The sequence below is a fragment of the Chlorocebus sabaeus genome, chromosome X (assembly GCF_047675955.1).
Source record: "Chlorocebus sabaeus isolate Y175 chromosome X, mChlSab1.0.hap1, whole genome shotgun sequence".
Classification (NCBI taxonomy): domain Eukaryota; kingdom Metazoa; phylum Chordata; class Mammalia; order Primates; family Cercopithecidae; genus Chlorocebus; species Chlorocebus sabaeus.
The window spans coordinates 34,282,064-34,305,170 of record NC_132933.1 but is presented as its reverse complement, the minus strand read 5'-3'; the positions used below and the strand labels follow the sequence as shown (position 1 = coordinate 34,305,170).

The 23,107-nt window shown below is 42.3% G+C and overlaps 1 protein-coding gene across 4 annotated transcripts in view; it reads right to left on the bottom strand.

Annotated features, from left to right (window-relative positions):
• Window positions 1-23,107, bottom strand: part of LOC103247330 (A-kinase anchor protein 17B) — a 112,635-nt gene that overhangs the window by 20,601 nt on the left and 68,927 nt on the right. The window contains exon 1 of one of the 4 annotated variants that reach the window (XM_073013437.1): window positions 6,005-6,091. The exons of the other annotated variants lie outside the window; for them this stretch is intronic. The gene's annotated coding sequence lies outside the window, so the exon portion shown is untranslated. Of the gene's footprint in view, window positions 1-6,004; window positions 6,092-23,107 lie in introns of those variants that run through there. 4 annotated transcript variants of the gene reach the window in all.

Genomic DNA, 23,107 nt, shown 5'->3' with positions numbered 1-23,107 from the left:
CTTCTTCCATCCTTGCCCCCACAGAGTCTACTCTACACAACAGCCAAGGTCGTATTTTTAAAAACCTAAGTCAGATCATGTCACTCCTCTGTTCAAAACCTTCCAGCGGCATCCCATCATGTTTTGAATGAAATCCAAACTACTTACCTTCAAAACATGGCCCCTGCCCACCTCTTTCAACTCAGCTTTGTACCCTTCTCCCTTATTACCCTAGTTTTCTCCATCCCACCCCGCTGGCCTTTTTACTGCCCCTCAAATGCATCAGGTTCACTCCTCAGGACTTTGCTCTTGTGGTTCCCTCTGCCTGAAGGGCTATCCTCCAAGATTTTCTCTTGGCTGGTGCTTTCTCTTTGCTCTCATTTGACTTGAATGTCACCTGCTTAGAGAAGCCTGCCCTGAACACTCTCTGAAATAGCACTGTTCTCACCCCTGTGACTTGGTAGTCTATCACCCCGTTTTATTTTCACTATAACACAGAAACCATCTGATCATCGTGTGTCATTGCTAACCTTTTTTTTTTTAATCTGCATCTGTCTGGTTCACCATTATATCTTTAGAGCCTAGAACAGTACTTAGCACACAGTAGGAACTTAATAATGCTAAATCTTATATAAAACAGAGACTTTGCTCAATAACTACATTTAAAAGGTGTTACTTCCGGTTGGGCACACTGGCTCGCGCCTGTAATCTCAGCATTTTGGGAGGCCGAGGTGGGCAGATCATAAGGTCAGGAGATCGAGACCAGCCTGGCCAACATGGTGAAACTCTGTCTCTATTAAAAATACAAAAATTAGCCGGGCGTGGTGATGCGCGCCTGTAATTCCAGCTACTCAGGAGGCTGAGGCAGGAGAAGTGCTTGAACCCAGGAGGCAGAGGTTGCAGTGAGCCGAGATCGCGCCACTGCACTCCAGCATGGGTGACAGAGTGAGACTCTGTCTCAAAAAAAAAAAAAAGTGTATTTCCATACTTAAAATACTAATAACAGCACCTAAAGACCCATAGTGAAATGATAATGCAGACTTGCTTGTTCATTTTGACTCCTAGACCTATTAACATTAATCAGTGAACATTGAGATTAATTTAAGTGTACCTACCAAGCACCTTTAAGACACTTTGGGGACCACAGGGAAGAGTCACCCTCAAACAACTGAGTCTAGAAAGAGAAAGAAATTGAGACAATTAACTGGAATCTAAGGAAGAAAATGGTGAATGTCAGGAGAGACATTCGGTACTCTGGGCTACAGACAAGCAATAATGGTTTTAACATTCTTTCACATGAAATCACTGTTACAATTCCTGAGAATAGGCTCCAGTCATGTTTAAGTGTGTGAGTATTGCTCCCTTCAAGAGTGTTGGGACATGCATAACAATAGTTGTACCTGTCACAATAACTAGCATGGGGAGGACACCACTGCCATTTGGTTAGCAGGGGGCCAGCGATGCTAACTGCCCTGCAGTTCCTAAACAGACCTGCACAACAAAGAACTCCCCATCTCAAATGCCAACACAGAGCGGCTTATACCTGCCCATCTAAAACATATGGAGCACTTTCTGGGACTCCAGATTAATATTTTTAACATGCTATCTTTTAGGAAGTCACTTCTGAGTTGTTTTTATTCTCCCTGATTTTTTTTTTTTTTTAATCATTTTGACCCAGATCCTATACACATCAACTATTCAGCAAACAGAAAACCTGAGTGCAAGCAAAGGATGAAGAACAGCAAGGCCCACCAGAATGTCTCTTTGGGGCCCTAGCACAGCGGGCTTTCAACCCCAGGCCTGAGGAAAGCTACCATCTATGGATAATGCTTCACAATAAGGTCCACAGCATTCCTGTGTGTTAAGATTACTCACCCTTCACAGAAACAGTTTCACTGCATGTCTGACAATTTCCTAATTACACAATAAGACAAGAAGCTAATCCTGAGTGTGAAACTTCCCAAGTGGGGTCTTGTTTCCCTTGAGCAGTGGCCCAGGGCCTACAGGATTAGGTAGGTACTGAGCACGGGGGCTGGGGACTGGGTAGGATTATGGGAAAGCAGAGCACTTGCCCCTTGCTAAAAAAGTCAGTTCCGCACAGCTTTGCCCTCCACAAATGAAATGCAGACCAGGCCTTCCAGTATTTCAAGATAAGCTGGAAATCCTGATTCTTACTGAGCTCTTTTGCTTTTTCAATGTCGACCACTAATTCAATTGCTTTTTCAAATCCTGTGCAGGCTGCAGCACACTCATCTAGGGCTGAGTTTGACCCAGGGCCCCTAGCATGTTCCTCCTGCACATTGGACCCAGGAATCTATTTGGTTGCATGTGTCTGCTACTCTGTAGGGGTTCAGGAAATCCAAAAACAACATCTAAATGTGCTACCATTGGGTAAGGTTCTCAAGAAAGGATGAGAGAGGCACATGCTGGTCACACCAGGTGACGGATACTGCCTTTGCCATGCTCTTCCTTGCCCAAAAATTCTCAACATCCCCCACTTCTTACTGCTTCATGTCACAGTTTCCCTTCAATGCTCTCCAAAACATGATCCTACCCCACCTTGCCAGTCCTATTTTCACCACGCCCCTGTGTCCATCCCCCATTCTAGTTGGGCCAATCTTCCTTGAGTTCCTTTAAAGATGTTGATCCCCTCAGCCAAATATTCCCTCTCCTCATCTAAAGCCTACTCACCCTTCAAAACCTTGCTCCATTTCACCTCTTTTATGTAACCTTCCCTGTGACAGTAAAAACCAAAATGCTTTTGAGCTCAAGGTCTGGTGTCAAGCAGATTCGGGTTCAAATCCCGCCTCTGCCACTGATCAGCTTGGTGACATCCTTGGGCATGCTACCTAACCTCTTTGAGCTTCAGAAGATGATAATAGTGCCTATCTTACAGGTGGGATTAAATAAAATGATGCGGCCTGGTGCAGTGGCTCACGCCTGTAATCCCAGCACTTTGGGGGGCTGAGGCAGGTGGATCATTCGAAGTCAGGAATTTGAGACCACCCTGGCCAACATGGTGAAACCCCGTGTCTACCAAAAATACAAAAATTAGCCAGGTGCAGTGGCATGCACCTTTAATCCCAGCTACTTGGGAGGCTGAGGCAGGAGAATCATTTGAATCCGGGAGATGGAGGCCGCAGTGAGCCGGGATTGTGCACTGTACTCCAGCCTGGGCAACAAGAGTGAAACTCCATCTCCAAATAAATTAATTAATTAAAACAATCCACTAGAACTAGAAATACCATTTGACCCAGCCATCCCATTACTGGGTATATACCCAAAGGATTATAAATCATGCTGCTATAAAGACATATGCACACGTATGTTTATTGTGGCACTATTCACAATAGCAAAGACTTAGAAACAACCCAAATGTCCATCAATGACAGACTGGATTAAGAAAATGTGGCACATATACACCATGGAATACTATGCAGCCATAAAAAAGGATGAGTTCATGTCCTTTGTAGGGACATGGATGCAGCTGGAAACCATCATTCTCAGCAAACTATCCCAAGAACAGAAAACCAAACACCGCATGTTCTCACTCACAGGTGGGAATTGAACAATGAGAACACTTGGAGACAGGAAGGGGAACATCACACACCGGGTCCTGTTGTGGGAAGTGGGGAGGGGTGAGGGGTAGTATCAGGAGATATACCTAATGTAAATGACAAGTTAATGGGTGCAGCACGCCAACATGGCACATGTATACATATGTAACAAACCTGCACGTTGTGCACTTGTACCCTAGAACTTAAAGTATAATAAAAATAAATAAATAAATAAAAGACAACACTTTGGAAAGTATTAAAAAAAAAAAAAAAGATCCAAGTAAAGTACTTAACTTCCAGTGAGCGTTCAGTAAATTTTCATTATTATTATGACTACTAAATTTTCACTGACCTTCCTCTTCTTCTGCAAGTGCTCCAGCACTTTGTCTCTTCTGAGCAAAGGGCAACTGGATTCCATGATGTCCACATTTGCTCTAACTGCACCCCAGGCATTAGCCTGCCTCAGCCCACAGCTTGGTTTTATAGCTTCTTAAAGTGCCAGGAGCATGTTGGATACAACATAGAACCCACAGACCCAAGTGTACACTGAATCAGAGAGTTGGACAACTACCAGCACCCTGGATCTGAAATAACTCAGTAAGTCTCTGTGTCTAGCAAAGGTAGGAATGCATGCTGGGAAGATAAACTGCTTCACTGTTTGGAATAAGTCTCTCTCTCACACACGCATCAGCACCACCACCATTGCCATCTCCATGTTCTCTAACCTCTATACCTCGCCTTTCTTACTGTGGGTAGAGATGACACATGAAGCCAGCAAAGGCCACTCTCTTCACATAAGTGTATGATGGGAACTTGGACAAACAGGCTGCACTGCAGGTATACTCTTTGGCTGGAACAAAATGGAAAGCAACTACAAAAGCCAAGGTGGACTCTGCAGGCCCTGCCCGCCTCCCGTCCAATGTTACTCCACCTCAAGTCAGCCCCATCCATCCTAATGTGTGTGGCAGCTGGGATCCTCTTGGCACCTTCGCCAGCAGGCCTATTCCACTAGTCGCTTTCCTCTGTGCTCCACAATGGTTGAAGGAAAAATGCCTTCATGGAAGTTACTCCATGTTTTGAAGGCCTCCCCTGGCCTCTCTCCCCTCCCCCCAAAAAACCAGAGCACAGAAAAATGCAACTGCTGGAATGTCACATGCTTCAAAAGGCAAACAAACAACAACACAGAATTTGAGAAGTCCCAACATATTTTTCCAAAAAATGGTTTTCTCAGCATGAAGAGTGGCCACTACCAATTGCACTGCACAAGTTTACACTCTCAACAGCATGAGGTTCCAAGGTTAGATCAGAGGTAGGCAGGAAAACAGGGCAAAATGGGCATGATCTTTGAGACTATATTCTTTTTTTTTTTTTTTTTTTTTTTTGAGACGGAGTCTCGCTCTGTCACCCAGGCTGGAGTGCAGTGGCGGCTCACTGCAAGCTCCGCCTCCCGGGTTCCCGCCATTCTCCTGCCTCAGCCTCCCGAGTAGCTGGGACTACAGGCGCCCGCCACCTCGCCCGGCTAGTTTTTTTGTATTTTTCAGTAGAGACGGGGTTTCACCGTATTAGCCAGGACGGTCTCTTTATCTCCTGACCTCGTGATCCGCCCGACTCGGCCTCCCAAAGTGCTGGGATTACAGGCTTGAGCCACCGCGCCCGGCCAAGAGACCATATTCTCAATCTAGAAAAGACACCAAGAAGAGGCCCAAAAGCTAACCTGTTTCCCATACCGGAACCCAGCGTTCCAGTACACGTTTGTTATCCCTCAGAGTTAGCAGCACTAGAAAATTCTGCCTCTTGTAATGGTCGACTTTAAATAAAAACACAAAAAGCAGGAGACGAAAAGGCGGCACTTGTCCCAAGGACCACGACTATGATTTCCCCGGAGTGCGGGTATGGCATGCATACCCTATAGCATGGGCCTCCCCAACTTGATTCTTCCCCTCGCCCCTCTGCCCACCAACCCAAGCTCAGGATCTTGCATCCCGAAAGACTTGTGGGTGAGCAAGTCACGGTCAGATTAAAACGGTCTTAATCCACCCCGCTGGAAACCTCAAGCTGAGACTCAGAATCTCTTGAGAAGTCCCTAAAGCCAAGGATGAGGGTCATCAGGGGGCGGCGGCGGCAGAGACCTGCTAATGATGGGCACTTGGCGTACCGGTCGAGCAGGAGAGGGCACCTTCAGTTCCCATTAGCGGGATATCACTGCCAACGTGCCCCAGGGGAATGCCTCGACCTTCGCCGGAGCAGCGGTCTGGGTGAGCCCTCGAGTGGGTTCCGGTGCGCTCCCTGGCGCAGCGGAGTCTGGGGTGAGGGGAGAGTGGACCTGGAAGAGCCTCGGCGTTACTCTGGAAAACGTGACTCTGCTGAGGCAAGCGGGGCAACTCGGGTCTCTTGTGCAGCCCCTCCCCAATCCCCACCGAGGGCCCAGCGTGGCTGCCTTCTCTCAGGACAGAGCGGAGGGCATTTACCGGGAGCTTCAGGAACCGCTCCTCTCTACTTCAGGATCCGCTGGGATAACTGGACTACCGCTCCCGCCGCCGCCGACGCCGCCGACGCCGCCGACGCCGCCGACGACGCCGACGCCGCTGCCGCTGCCGCCAACGTCTACGCCGCCGTCGTCGCCTCCCTCCAACCGCCGCAGTCGCAACCGTCAGCGGTCCCAGTCACCCCGTGCGACTGTCGCTCGCGAAGCCAGCTGTTGAATGGCTCGCGTCGAGCTTACCGCGCGCAGAAGCGTCCTCGCCTTATCTAAGAGGGCAACGCCAGTGCCAACGCCCCGTGACCTCCTCGATCCCCTGCGGCTCTGGCGAGCTCACCGCGGCTGCCTAGTGGCTCGCGACTGCTGGTTCTTCTGCCCGCGCGCTGGCTGCCCTCGGGGCTCGGCCGCCCTCGCCGCTTGCCCTGAACTTGCCGGCAAGACTAGTGGCAATGATGGACTCGTTCCGCCCCCTGATTTCCCCAGGGCCAATCGCCTTCTCCTGAGGAGCCCTTCAAGTAACCCCACCCCTCTCATGCTGCAAAGGCCGAGCCGAAGTTTATCCCAATGCGCCGCTGCTCACCCCCAGCCGCCACGAAGTTACAGTGATTTAGAAGCTGAAACTCACTTGGCCTACCAACCCCCACGCGACCTATTTCCTTTGAAAAAACGAGTATACAACTAGAGGTGTATACAACAAGAGGTGATGTTGTTCACCTCATCGCTGAAGTGGGACTCCTGGGAAGTGGCCACGCGCTTGGCCAAAATTACACATCATGGAGTGAGCAAGAACCACAAAAGCCATCGACTGACTATCCCCGCATTGTTTTTTCTGTTTCTGGGGCCTGCTTTCTGAGGCTGGCCAACTTCCAGCGACCAGGACTCACTGACTCCGCGTACCACCGTTTGGGTCTCCGACTTCCTGGCTCGAGGGTGAGGGAAACCGGTCCCCTGGTAACTTCTGCACGTTTGAGGACATGCAAAGCCAGTCTTGTCCCTCCTGCCCATGGTGGTCCAACAATTTGAACACAATTCCGGCCACGTTCCTCCAGGCTCTGTTGCTGTAAAGACCTGGGTTCAAGGCTCGTCTCTGAATTTAATTCCTTTATATCTTTTGAAAGTGGAATACAGGAACTGAGTCTATCATTTACACCCCGCCCCACCCCAAAGTATAGACCCTTCAGCACAGAGGAGACCACGATGGCCACGTCCCTTATATATACATTTGGTTTCTCTGGTGGAGCTCCCTCAGGTAGCATTCACTTTCTTGACTTCCATATCACAAGGCCCATTCTAAGAATACAGTTTTAATATATAATTAAAATACAGAATATAGCTTAATATAGTTATAATATTTTGAATATTCTTATGCTTTAAAATAAAATCTAGTATAACATTTTGTATCGTTTAATCTCTTAAGTTATATTCCATCCAATATAAAACAAATCTGTGTACACTGATGCAGTACACATAATCATTTCAGTTAAATAAATTGACCTGAAAATTTAATAGCTATTCCTTATTGTGTTAAGAACCATGAAAAGGGTTTTACATATACGAACTGTATAAAGGTATTTAGTACTAACAAAAAAAAACTATGACCGAAATTCCATTTTTGTCCCTATTTTTTAAATGAGGAAACTGAGGCATAGAAGGTTTGAGCTACAGCCCTACATGAGCGATTAAGTAACGAGAGCTGAGATTCTAACCTGAGCAATTTAGTTCTAGATGCTATGCTGCTAATCATTACGTTGATTTGTTTTTTAGGTTAACCAATGCTCCAAATGGGATATATTAAAGTAATAACAAAGGAAAAATTGCTTCTCTTGTCATCTAAAGCTTTTTGTTGTTGTTGTTGAATCTTAAAGATTTTGTGCTTTAATTACTTTAGTGAAATATTTTCTTTTCTAATGCATAGACTACTGGGAAAAAGTAAAACAGAATTCAGCTTATCAATAAATTATATTCCTGTTAGTGTCTTTCCAGGACTTTTGTTTCAAACAATGTACATGAAGAATGCATGTCATTCATTTCATTTTGGGGCATAAGCAACAAAAGTTAAAAATAAAAGCAAAAATAGAAATAACACCAAGAAAACTGACTTGAAAACCTATTACTACCAATGTCTGGGGAAAAAAAATCATGGTTCAAAATCCAGTTATTCCCACTTATTAGCTTTATGACACAGCTTGGGCAAGTGACTTAATTTTCTGGGCCACTCTTTTTTCATTTGTGTAATGAGAATAATCCTTTGCAATGTTATTTTGAACGTTGGTATTTGGACTTACCCCAGAGAGTGGCACATTGTGAGCATTTAATAAATGTCAGTGACATAATGCTTTGATCTCATCTTTTAATGAAAAGCCTTTCCTGGGTGAGACAAAACCCTTGAATTTACCAGTTACAAGAAGAGATTATCAGAAAAATTAGTCTTTTTTTTTAAGATTTGCACAAAATATTTAGTAACAGAACTACCCTGTTATGCTATCATTTGATATATATTTTCAAAGTACAATGTCACTCTAAGTGATGTAATCAGTAAACATAGCACAGACGAACCTAAAAAAATTCCTAATCCTAGTTGTTACTCTTATAATAATCCTTTATTACTTAAATTATATTTAGAAAGGCCTTAACAAAACTAAAATTCTTAAAACATCTACATTTTAATGTTAGTTAAATACATCATAAGTGTAAGATACCATTGAAATTTAGAAAAGTAAAACCTAAAGAGCAGTAAGCAATATGGCTTAGAATTCCTTCTAGCATTGCGAAATAAAAATAAAAGGGGCTTAAGCAGTTTCTGTTATTTGATGTGACTTTTTCTTGAAGACTATAAATTTGATAGCAGATACCCAATTATATTATTATGGTCCATATACATATACAGGGCAGAAAATTATCATTAGTTTTCGAACAAAGTGACAACAGAATCAAAATATTAGAAAGAAAACAAATTTTTAACTTTTGCTGTCATAAATCCTTTATAACCCCCAAATCAGTAATGCCTGTTTACTATCCAGTTTTAAGGTGAATAAAAAATTCAAGGAGATTATTCAAGTGTTCAATAATTTGAAATGCTGCCATCCTATTCTAGACCTTTGAAAATCAACACGAGAAATGAATCAGTTTGCAAGGGATTCATCTACTGTAAGCTTCCTTCTGAGTCCGGACAAAATAAGAGTTATGTTATGTAGCACTGGAAAACTGTCATGTAGCATTGATTCACTATGTTATTGATAGCACTGAAAAAAAAAATCAACTTACCTTACCTGAGAAACAGCAAAAAGTGCAGTCTCCAAATGTTGTACTTCGGGTTTTTTTGTTTGTTTGTTTGTTCATTTTTGAGACACAGTGTAGCTCAGTCACCCAGGCTGGAGTGCAATGGTGCGATCTCAGCTCACTGCAACCTCCGCCTTCCAAATTCAAGCAATTCTGTCTCAGACTCCTGAGTAGCTGGGATTACAGGCCATCACGCCCAGCTAATTTCTTTTCTTTTTTTCTTTTTTTTTTAAGTTGAGAAAGGAAACAAATTTTTTAATTGTTGTTTTTCATGTTGTCCAGGCTGGTCTCAAACTCCTGGCCTCAAGCAATTCGCCTGCCTTGGCCTCCCAAAGTGCTGGGCTTACAGGCATGAGCCACACTGTGCCTGGCCTGTTGTCCTTTGGATAAAATCATTAGCCATGGGTACAACCTGAAGGCACAGAATTGTATTGAAAGGCAGCCATGAAACCCACTCAATTCATTTGACCCTCTTGCCTTTTAAAACTATTTGTGGAAATTTCTGCACAACACTGTGGCTCACTCCCAGCACTCTGTGAGACCGAAGTGGGTGGATCGCTTGAGGTCAGGAGTTCGAGACCAGCCTGGACACCATGGCAAAACCCTGTCTCTACCAAAAAATACAAAAATTAGCCAGGTGTTGTGGCGCATCCCTGTGGTCCCAGCTACTTGGGTGGTCCCAGCTACTCAGGAGGCTGAGGCAGGAGAATCACTTGAACCCAGGAGGCAGAGGTTGCAGTGAACTGAGATCACACCCCTGCCTCACTCTGGGCGACAGAGCGAGACTCTATCTCAAAAAAAAAAAAAAAAAAAAAAAGGCCAGACACGGTGGCTCACACCTGTAATACCAGCACTTTGGGAGGTCGAGCGGGAAGGATCACTTGAGATCAGGAGTTGGACACCGGTCTGGCCAACATGGTGAAACATCGTCTCTACTAAAAAATACAAAAATTAGTCGGGCATGGTGGCACGCGCCTGTAATTCCAGCTACTTAGGAGGCTGAGACAGGAGAATCACTTGAACCCGGGAGGTGGGGGTTGCAGTGAGCCCAGATCGTACAACTGCACTACAGCCTGGGCGACAGAGCAAGACTCTGTCTCAGAAAAAAAAAAAAAAAAAAAGACAAGACTTTTGTGGAAATTTTAGTTTACTTTAATATATTTATGTCACTGTGGAATGTAACTCTGTTATCTTTATATTTAAAACTTGGTTGAATCAGTGAATATAGCAGAAACTAGTAGAAAATGTATTGCTTTGAAACAAGGCAGCTCATTTATTTGAGCTTTCAATTCTTTTGGATATATACCCACAAGTGGAATTGCTGGATCATATGATAGCTCTGGGTTTTTTGTGTGTGTGCTTGTTGTTGTTGTTGTTTGTTTGTTTTTTGGAACCTCCATACTGTTTTCTATAGCGGTTGTACTATTTTACATTCCCCCAACAGAACACAAAAGTTCTAATTTCTCCACATCCTTGCCAATGCTTATTTTCTGTTTATTTTTATAGCAGCCATTCTATTCAATGTAAGGTGATTTGTTCCTTATTTTTAGCCCAGGTATATACCCAATTCTCTTACATAGTGTTTCATAGTATGAAAAATCCACTATCAATGAACAATTTGTTTGAGCCTGATCTTCAGCTATTTCAAACAATACTGCAGTGAACATCCATATATGAATATCTTTATATACATGTTGGATACCTTTTGAAAGATAATTGTGAGAACAAAGATATGTACATTTTTGTGACTTTTTATTGTAATATAATTTCAGACTTACAGAGAAGTTGCAGGAACACACGTATTTCCCCAATTGTTAACAGTCTGTCAGTTGTTTTATCATATTTTCTCTATATATGCATATTACCTTTTTTCTGAATCATTTGGGAGTAAATTTTAGTTATGATGTCCATTTAACTTTAATACTTCAGTATGTATTTCTTAGAACAAAATATTTCTCTTTCTGTCCTAGATGCATTTATGAAAAAAGAAAAAAATCTCTCTCTCCCTCTCTTTTTTTTTCCTTTGAGACAGAGTTTTGCTCTTGTTGCCCAGGCTGGAGTGCAATGGTGCAATCTTGGCTCACCGCAACCTCTGCCTCCCGGGTTCAAGTGATTCTCTTGCCTCAACCTCCTGAGTAGTTGGGATTACAGGGATGCGCCACCATGACCGGCTAATTTTGTATTTTTAGTACAGACGGGGTTTCTCCATGTTGGTCAGGCTGATCTCGACCCGACCTCAGGTGATCCGCCCACCTCATCCTCTCAAAGTGTTGGGATTAGATGTGTGAGCTACTGTGCCTGGCCGAAAAAATTTCCTTACATAAGAACAGTGCAAATATTAACATCAGGAAGTTAATATTGATAAAGTTCTATTATCTACCCTACAGGCCTTACTCATAATACTCCAATTGTGCAGATAATGTTCTTTGTAGCAAAAAAATTGGGGGGAGGGGGTCTGAGATGTAATTCAGGGTCATATATTGCATTTTTCATTGATATCTAGCCTTCTTTCATCTTGAAACAGTTCTTCAGACTGTCTTTGACTTTCATGATTATGACATTCTTTTCGTTATTTTTAAATTACTATTACTACTACTATTATCATTTTAAACCAATCATAAACTTATAGAAAAGTTGGAAGTGTAATACAGGCTGTTCTGTTTTGTTGTTGTTGTTTGTTTGTTTTCCTGAACCATTTGAAAGTGATTTGCCACCCTGATGCCCCATTTCCCCTGAATAATTTAGTGTGTACCTTTTTATTTTTTTAATGACAAGGATACTTTCCTATCTAACCATGAATGAAATAACCATCAAAATCAGGAAATTAACATTAATAGATTACAAGCATTGAATCCCCAGGTACCATTTAAGTTTCATCAGATGTCTCGAAATGATCTATTACAGCAAAAGGATCCAGTTCAGAATCGTGCAGTGCTTTTAGTTGTTATATGTCCTTCACCTCCTTCAGTCTGAAAGAGTTCCTTGGTCTTCTGTTGACTTTTAAGACTCAGGCACTTTTGGAGACTACGGGCCAGTTATTTTGGAAAACATCCCTCATTTTGAGTTTATCTGATGTTTCCCAATGATTAGATTTAGGTTACTTATTTTTGGCAGGGCTATCACAGAAGTGACGCTAGGCTCTAATTGCATTCTGTCAAGCGGAGCGTAATTTCAATGTGTCCTATTACTACTCATGATGGTCGTTTTGATCTCTTGACTAAGATGGTAAGTACTAGGCTTCTCCACTGTGAAGTTATTCTTTGTAATTAATACATACCTTCTGGGAAAGTATGTTGAAACTGTGCAAATATTCCACTCCTCATCAAACTTTCGATTTATTCATTTATTTATACCAATATAGACTTATGGTTTCCTATTTTTATTCAATGGATTATAATCCATTATTATCATTGTTTACTTTGATGCTCAAATTGTCCTGGATTTGGCCACTGGGGGCCCCTTTAAGCTGGTTTCTATGTCCCTTTGACATGACCCCATCATTTTTCAAGCACCTCCTTAGTTTCTGGCACAAAATATTCCAGGCTCATCTTGTACTTTGCCTTCTGCAGTCCCAAAATCAGCCTGGAGAAGCCCTGATTCCTCTTAGTGGAAATGGTATCTAGAAGCCAAATCTGAGCACCAGGTGTATATATTGCTGTTGGTGTGTTGCTGCTCCCTGAGCCTCTCAGAGGCCTCACTTATATACACTTACACACAAACACACACACACACACACACATTTTCATCTATCTATCTATCTATCTATCTATCTATCTATCCATCCGTCATTTATCTAACCATGAGTTTACTCTGATATATCCAATCCAACACCACAGGGTTCATTCTAATTTTCTTTCTTTCTGCATTAGTAATAATTTATGACAATGAGAAGATAGCTTACGTCATTCTTAATATATTTACTCATCTTTATCAATACTCCTCTATGTAACTGTGCTGGGAGGTTTCTAAGATAGTGCTCAGTGATCCCTGCCTCCTGGTATTCAACCACTTGTGGAATCACCTCCCCTGGAGTGTGAGTTGGATTTAGTGAATCACTTCTAATGACAGAATACAGCAAAAGTTATGGGGTGTTACTTCCAAGATTAGGTTATAAGATGACTCTGGCTTCTAGTCTCTCTCTTTCTTTCTCTTTCTCCCTCCCCTTGCCCTACCCACTCCTCCCTTTCTCTCTCTTTCTTTCTCTCCCCCCCTCCCATCCTCCCTCTCACTAGCTGAGGGAAGCTAGCTGCCCTATGGAGAGACCCACATGGCAAGGAGCTGAGGGAGGCTTCTGGCCACAGCCATTGAGCAACTGAGGTCTTCAGTCAACACCCCTTGAAGAAATAAATCCCACCAACAACCACATGAATGTGCTTGGAAGCAGAGCCTCCCTCAGTTGAAGCTTCAGATTTTAGCTTTGTGAGAGACTGTGAGCCAGAGGCTAAGCCATGCCCAGATTCCTGCCACATAAAAGCTGAGATAATAGATGTGCATTGTGTTAAGCTGCTGAGTTTTGGGGTAAATTGGGGTAAATTGTCACACCAAAAAATATACTAACACTTGGCTAGGCATGGTGGCTCATGCCTGTAATCCTAACACTTTGGGAGACCGAGGCAGCTGGATCACTTGAGCTCAGGAGTTTGAGACCAGCCTGGGCAACATGGTGAAATCCTGTCTCTACCAAAAATAAAATAATTAGTTGGGCATGGTGGTGTGCGCCTGTGGTCCCAGCTACTCTGGAGGGTGAAGTAGGAGGATTGCTTGAACCTGGGAGGCAGAGGATGCAGTGAGCCGAGATCATCATACCACTGCACTACAGCCTGGGTGACAGAGACCTCTTCTCAGAAAAAAAAGAAAAAAAGAAAAAAAAGCAAAGAAATAGATACTAAAATAATAATCAATCTCCTATGTCCATTGCCACCCCTCCCTGACAGCTCTGTTCTCCCTGCCTGGGTGCCTCTGATTCTCCATAACCAGCCTCCCTGACTCATGGATTCCCTCTGCAGCCTGCTCAGACTCTGGCTCGCTACATTACCTCTCCCCCATGTGTATGACCTCTTCATTCCACTCAGGCTCCAACAGCCCATGCCATGCCACTCCATCATGGGGATGTCCTCGTTAGCCCTCTCAGGCTCTGACTTCCCACACCAGGCTGCCCCTCCACAGGGATGCCTTCACCAACTTGCTTGACTCTGATCCCTCATAGCAGGCTGTCTTCTACACACACACACCTTGCCAAATTGCCCTCCAAAAATCTTGCATCAATTTACACTTAGTTTATCTCTGTCTCCCTCTCCTTTTTTTTCTTTCTTTCTTTTTTTTTTTTTTTTTTTTTTTTTTTTTTTTTGAGACGGAGTCTTGCTCTGTCTCCCAGGCTGGAGTGCAGTGGCACGATCTCAGCTCACTACAACCTCCACCTCCTGGGTTCAATCAATTATCCTGCCTCAGCCTCCCAAGTAGGTGGGATTACAGGCATGCACCAGCACACCCGGCTAATTTTTGTATTTTTAGTAGAGACGGGGTTTTACCATGTTGGCCAAGCTGCTTTCGAATTCCTGACATCAGGTGATCTGCCTGCCTCAGCCTCCCAAAGTACTGGGATTACAGGTGTGAGCCACTGTGCCTGGCCTCCCTCTCCATTTTCTTTCTTCTCTCACAGGGTGCTGGTTGGCTTTTCCTTCACTATTTCTAGGTCTCCTACCAATGAAAAGTCAAATGGTCCAATTCTTTTCAAAAAAAAATCAGCCCGGCACAGTGGTTCATGCCTGTAATCTCAGCACTTTGGGAGGCTGAGGTGGGTGGATTACCTGAGGTCGGAGTTCGAGACCAGCCTGGCCAACATGGTGAAACCCCATTTCTACTAAAAATACAAAAAAAAAAAAAAATAGCCGACTGTGGTGGCGGGCACTTGTAATCCCAGCTACTCGGGGGGCTGAGGCTGGAGAATTGCTTGAACCTGGGAGGCAGAGGTTGCAGTGAGCTGAGACTGCGCCATTGCACTCCAGCCTAGGTGACAAGAGTCAAACTCAATCTAAAAAAATAAAATAAAAATAATAAATAAATAAATAAAATATATAATCAGTTGGGTTTCTCTGAACTGGCATATCTAAATAGGGAGCATTTCCACCTTTAAAATGCAAATATTCTCTTTCACTCTCACTGACAGTTAGGGACTTATATCCTTGGTCAGTGAGTTGTGATATAGAGAACTATAAAGAGGAAAAAAAGGAAGTATCTATAGGAATATGCTTTACAACAGCTTGTGAAAAGGATGGGCATTTAAACTGTAGACCTACAGGAACTTTTCCAAAAAGGGTTACTTTGCTCTTTGTTAAGTTTCAGATTCATAAAAATCTAACTGAGAAGGGTTCGTTTCTTTCTTAGCCCATTTTTTAGCTTTCAGGTTACAATCTGTGCTCATATGTGTATTTATTCTACCCGGAGCTCAAGCTATTCTGGCTTTATGTCTCTCTGTCCCTTAGGGTAATATTTATACTTAACATTTATAAGGTACTTTATGTGACTGTCTTAACTCATCCAGTCCATATAAAAGCATTAGGAGTTTGCTATTTCTGCCCCTATTTAACATATGAGGGAAAACTGAACCCCTAAGGGGGTGATTTACCCAAGGTCACATAGCCAGTTAGTAACAAAACTGGGGCTGAAACTCAAGTCTTCTGACTCCAGCCCCAGGAATATTATTATTATTATTATTATTATTATTATTATTTTGGGACAGAATCTCTCTCTGTCATTTAGGCTGGAGTACAGTGGCACAATCTCAGCTCATTGCAACCTCTGTCTCCCGGGTTCAAGAGATTCTCCTGCCTCAGCCTCCGAGTAGCTGGGATTACAGGTGGCACTTGCCACCACACCCAGCTAATTATATTTTTAGTAGAGACAGGGTTTCACCATGTTGGCCAGGCTGGTCTGGAACTTCTTACCTCAAGTGATCCGCCTGCCTCGGCCTCCCAAAGTGCTGGGATTACAGGTGTGAGCAACCAAACCCAGCCCAGAAATCTTTCCACTTTATTCTACTGCCTCTCTGGGTTCTTCTCTTTCAAAGAAGTATTCTTGAAGGCTTAAGTTCCCCTTCTAAATTGGAGTCTGCATATGTTGAAACCCCTGCCCAAGCTGCCTGGTAGACTATATTTAGCCAGGCCAAATCAGCTCTTTAGAAGTGAATTGCGCTTGAATTTCCCTGCAGCTCTTTATTGCATCATCAAAATGATTTTTTTTAAGTCTTGGGGATATTAAGATTATTACTCTTACTGAAAAAATTAAAATAGCAATAAATTGATATATTAAGCAAAAAAACCCAATACCTTCATCACTATGTTGAGAACTGGTTTTGCTGTTAAGTGGTCAAGTTTAATTGAAAAGGATAAAACAAATGCCATTGAAATAAATTAAATGTCCTCCAAAGAAGACTGGTTAAATAAATAGCAGTACAAGGAAATACTTTATAGGTGTTTGAAAAGAATGAGGCAGATCAGGCTGGGTGCAGTGGCTCAAGCCTTTAATCCCAGCACTTTAGGAAGCTGAGGTGGGCAGATCACTTGAGGTCAGAGGTTCGAGACCAGCCTGGCCAACATGGTGAAACCTCATCTCTACCAAAAATATAAAAAATTTCCCAGGTGTGGTGGTGCTCACCTGTAATCCCAGCTACTTGGGAGACTGAGCCAGGAGAATCGCTTGAACCCAGGAGGCAGAGGTTGCAGTGAGCCGAGATTGTGCCACTGCACTCCAGCCTGGGCAACAGAGGGAGACTCTGTCTCAAAAAAAAAAAAAAAAAAAAAAAGAATGAGGCAGATCAATATATGCTGATAAGGAGTGCTTTCCTAGCTACATTGTTAAGTAAATACAAATACAAATAAAAAATAATGTGAACAGTATCCTGTCATTTGTAAAATACATTTCTATGTACACATATATACATGAATTTGTATGTGGATAGAATAATAGAATTTCTCCAGAGGGATGCACACAAAAGATGAAATAGTGGATACTTCTGTAGAGAGTAAATGGGTGACAAAGGTGGGGAAGAAACATACTTGTCACTGTCTGTCCCTTTACATCATTGTTTTGTAGCATTTGCATTTTTACCAAGGACCGGTATTGCCTATTAAAAATAATTTTAGTTGAATAGTGTTTTACAATTTTAAAATAATTTTTAATATATAATTTTATTGAATATATATACAATCCAAAGTAGTAAGTATTATGCCTTTCTCATAGAGATCTTCAAACTGGTTCCAACCTCCACCCTACTTTTCAGCTTCCCCTCGCTTCACTCCCTGCATGCTCCAGCCACATCTTAGAGAAGATTGATCTCCACTTTCCCTCTCCCCTTGCCAGCATGGCCTCCAGCTCCACTCTCTTACTCACTTCTAATTAATGTAACTAGGCATTGTGTTCCATAATTACAGGGCTTGTCAGTGAAATCAATAGTTACCTCCCATGTGACAATGACATTTTAGCTCCATCAATCTCCCTGGAGCCCAGTAGCTTACCTGAGCCAACAAAGCCCCAAGATTATTAACATATCCCTTTGCTCTCACTCATCTTCATGCCTGTGTATAAATCAGCAGATTCTCAATTCATGATTTCATACACCCCGCCAATGATTATTTGGTGATAAAATGACAATCAAATTTATATTTTAATGGCTTTATGGAGGTTTAATTTACATACCACAAAATCCACCATTGTACATGTACAGTTCTATGATTTTTAGTAAATGCAAAGAGTTGTGCAACCTCAAATGCATATTTTTTCATGATAATCTCAAGAATCTAACTTAAAATAATCTAGGTTATAATAGGTTTCTGATATGACTCAGTTTCTTTCCTCTGACTTCAACTCTCAAGTGTGTTCCCTGCCTTACTTTTCAATGGAAGACACCTAATTATACTGTTTCCTTAAAACTATAGCATGTGAGACTTGGAAGGGCCCTTAGAAATCAACTACAGATAGGAAACTTAGATCCAGATAGGATCTATGATTTGCCCAGAGATATATAACAGGTTAATGGCAGAGTCAGAACTAAAACCTAGGAATAATTCTTTTTTTTTTTTTTTTTTTGTCACCTAGGATGGAGTGCAGTGGTACAATCTCTGCTCACTGCAACCTCTGCCCCCCAGGTTCAAGCGATTCTCCTGCCTCAGCCTCCAGAGTAGCTGGGATTATAGGCGTGCACCACCACACCTGGCTAATTTTTGTATTTTTAGTAGAGATGGGGTTTCACCATGTTGGCGAGGCTCGTCTCGAACTCCTGACCTCAAGCGATCTGCCTGCCTCAGCCTCCCAAAATGCCAGGATTACAGGCGTGAGCCACCGAGCCCAGCCAAACCCAGGATTCTTATTTCAAACCCAATCAACTCCCTATGACAACACCAAGCCTCTTCTCTCAAGCATTGCTAATGTTCTGGAAATCAGTGAATCAACCATCATTAATCAATTTGCCTGGCTAAATCTGAAGATTTGATGATGGAAAAAGGGCTTGGCTTGAGGGTGAGTCTAGAGAACAGGTAGGCGATATAAACTCTTTTCCTTCACATTCCTTCTGGATGAATTTCTTTCTTACTATTTAGGACAACTAACGGAGAAGATAGGTTCCTTTCTGTCTAAAGAAGGACCTTATGATTATCCGTCAATAGTACCTATCATTATTATTACTCTTATTATTATTGTATTTTCTCCAGTGTATGTTAGCAAGATGTGAAGGTGGTATGAAACTGTAGTAAAGAAACCACATAAGCACTGCTTCCTGCTTTTGCTTACAACTGTGCTAAAATTAGCCCCTAATCCCCCACGGATTTGAGCCAGGGAAAGCAATGTAGCTTCTCATCTTGTTTTTCTAGCAATCAGTAAGTTGCTAGACAGTTGTAAGTTAAACAACTGATGATAAAGAGAGAAATAAATTTTATATATTTGTGTGATGAGAACTAAAAACGCTCTCTGTCACCAACTATAGTGTTACTTGGTGTACCATAGTAGGAGGGACCAGGCCAACAACAATTTTGAGATGCTGAATGTGGCATTCTGAACTTAATGAGAAAACTGCAAAATACTCAGATTGACATGAAATCATTGTCAACTACTTTTACATTTTTTATTAGAAATCATACCTCCCTTTTGGGAACAACACCAGAAAAAAAAAAAGAGAGAGAGAAAGAAAGAAAGAAAGAGAAAGAAAGAAGAAGGAAGAAAAAGAAAAGAAAGAAAAGAAAGAAAGAAAGAAAGAAAGAAAGAAAGAAAGAAAGAAAGAAAGAAAGAGAGAGAGAGAGAAAGAAAGAAGGAAAGAAAGAAAGAAAAAGAAAGAAAGAAAGAAAAAGAAAGAAAGAAAGAAAGAGAAAGAAAGAAAGAAAGAGAAAGAAAGAAAGAAAAAGAAAGAAAGAAAGAAAGTCAGTCATATCTCCTCCTTAAAAACGATCTTCATATTTCCCCCTTAAAAACCATCTTCCCCCCCCACCCCAGTAATTTCTATTCTAAGAATATATCCTAAGAAAAAGCAGAGATTCATGTACAAAGAAATTCATCACTTTTTTTTCCTTTCTTTTTTTTTTTTTTTTTTTTAGAGACAAAGCCCCACTCTGTCTCCCAGACTGTGGCGCAGTGGAGTGATCACTGTGATCTCAAACTCCTGGGCTCAAGGGATCCTCCCGCCTCAGCCTTCCTGAGTAGCTGGGACTACAGGCACACGTCGCCATGCCTGGCCAGTTAAAAAAATGCTGGGGGGTAGCAACAGGGTCTTGCTATGTTACCCACACTGGTCTCAAACTCTGAGCCTTAAGTAATCCTCCCACCTCAGTCTCCCAAAGTGTTGAGATTACAGGCATGAGCCACCACACCTGGCCCCCATCACAATTTTTATAAGAATAAAACATTGGAAATAATTAGAAACAATTGAGGATGCTTAAATAAAATACAATAACTCCATAAAAGGGAATTGTATGCAGCCATGAAAAATCACCGTTTAAAAAAATCATCTTTTCAAAAATTTTTTTCATTTGCAACAGTTTTCTGAGATAATAATTTGTATACCATAAAATTCACTAACTTAAAGTGCAAAATTCAAAGGTTTTCAGTACATTTACAGAATTATTAAACTATCACCACAATCTAATTTTAGAACATTTTTATTGCCCCCAAAAGAGAATTTGTATACCTTAGCAGTCACTCCTCACACTCTCAACCTATAAATTGATAAGAACAATACAAATGATCCAAAAGAAGATTGGACAAAGGAAAGTAAGTCACAGAAGGAGACATGCAAATGAATATAAATATTTAAATATATTTATATTTACAAATGATAAAGGAAATGGAAATAAACACAGCGAGATACCATTTTTCCATTTACTATTTTCATCAGCAAAAATAAGAAACACTGATAACATCCACTACCGGTAAGCATCGGGGAAACAGGCGTTCTCATACATAGTTGTTAAGAGTATTGGCCGGGTGCAGTGGTTCACTCCTGTAATCCCAGCACTTTCGGAGGCCGAGGCGAACAGATCACTTGAGGCCAGGAGTTTGAGACCATTCTGGCCAACATGGTGAAACCCCGTCTCTACCAAAAATACAAAAATTAGCCAGGCGTGGTGGCACACACCAGTAATCCCAGCTACTTGGGAGGCTGAGGCAGGAGAATCTATTGAACCCAGGAGGCAGAGGTTGCAGTGAGTCGAGATCGCACAACTGCACTACAGCCTGGGCAACAGAGTAAGACCCTACTACACCCACACAAAAAGAGTATGAATTGTTAAAACCTTTTTGGAAAATAATCCAGCACCATTTAACTTTTTTAAAGCACATACCATTGGGGCCAGGAATCCCACTTTGGGAATTTATCCTATAGAAATTAAAATACCAGGATGTAAAGATAGATGTACAAAACCACAGGAATAGCAAGTTACAGAGCCGTGTGTGTAGTATGATAGCATCTTTATGCCAGTAACTGTTCTTGACATTAAAAATGCATGTCTACTTTCAGTCCTCCCAGAAACCCTATGACTGCAGACAATATTCTTACTCTCCAGAGGGGAAGCTGGGGCTCAGAGAAATGAAGCAATGTACTTTAGGTCTTACACAGTTACCAAATGGTAGAGCCAGTATTCCAATCCAGGTCCATCTGGTACCCCAAACCAAGATATCTGCCAAGGATGACAACTTTCTGGTTAGAGTACTTGAAACTCCCTCAGTAGAGGTGGGACTAATCTTTCAGGATGTCATTTTTAAGAGTGCAAAGTGAATTCATGTCTCAATGAAAGAGACAGAAGTTTGTAATGCTGGAATTTGGTGAGAGAATAGTTAGTGGTGGAAAAGTGTTGTGGGGAAACATGAAAAACTCAATAAATAAAATTCATTTATTCATTCATCTAACAAATATTTATTAGCATGTACTATGTAGCAGGTACTGTTTAAAGCATTGAAGGATTCATCAATGAATAAAACAGAAAAATCCCTTCCCTTGGAAATGTACATGGGGGGAGGGGGCTGAAGCAGACAATAAACAAATTACATATAAAAATAACATGTGAGATGGCGAATAGTGTTATAAAGGGATATCCTTTCAAGTTCACATAGTTGTTAGTGGAATTTGCTTCCTTGCAGCTATAGAATTCATGAAAACTTACTTCTTTCAGGCTAACAAGAGAGTAGATCTGTGATCTCTAGACTTTGTTTTAGAGAGCTCACCTGATTAGGTCAGGCTTGCCCTGGGTAATTTTCCATTTGATTAACTCAAAGTTAACTTCTAACTAGGGACCTTAATTACATCTACAAAAATTTCTTTACCTTTACCACATAACAATCTAATCACCAGAGTGACATCCGTCATATTCACAGGTCTCACCCTCACTCAAAAGAAGGGGATTATTCATGGCATGTACACCAGGGGGCAGGAATCATGGAGTCCACGTTAAAATTCTGTCTACCTCAACATCTAAGAGCAGATGTCAATTGGGCAGTTGGATATATGAGTCTGGAGCTCAGGGCTGAGGTCTGAATTGGAGATGTATGTTATGATGTCATCAACACATAGATGGTATTTAAAGCTATGAGATTGCATGGGGACACCAAAAAAAAGTAATATTGATAGATAAGAGATCTGAGGTATGAGCCCTGGAGAACATGAATGTTTAGAGGTTGGGGAGATGAAAAGGAAACAACAGTGGAGACAGAGAAGGAGCAGCTAGTGAGGTAGGAGGCAAACCAGGAGAGTATCTTGTCCTGGAAGCCAGATGAAGAAGGTGTTTCAAGGAGGAGGGAGTGATCAACTATGTCAAGTGTTCCTGCTTCGTAAGATGGTAAGATGATGAGAGGATAGTCCATTGAATTTAGTAACATGATGGTGGTTCTGACAAAAGCAGTTTAGGTGGAGTGGTTGGAGTGATAGCCTAATTTGAATTTGTTCAAGAGAGAAAGAGGAGCGAGAAATTGCAGTTGGCAAGTGTAGGCAATCCTTTCAAAGAACTTGGCTGTAGGCAGGAGTGAAGAAATGGGTGCATTAGCTAGAACAGAAAGTGGGGTCAAGGCCAGGTGCAGTGGCTCACACCTGTAATCCCAGTACTTTGGGAGGCTGAGGTGGGCGGATCACCTGAGGTCGGAAGTTCAAGACCAGCCTGACCAACATGGAGAAACCCCGTCTCTACTAAAAATACAAAATTAGTCTGGCGTGGTGGCACACACCTGTAATCCCAGCTACTCGGGAGGCTGAGGCAGGAGAATCGCTTGAACCCGGGAGGTGGAGGTTGCAGTGAGCTGAGATCATGCCATTGCACTCCAGCCTGGGCAACAAGAGCAAAAC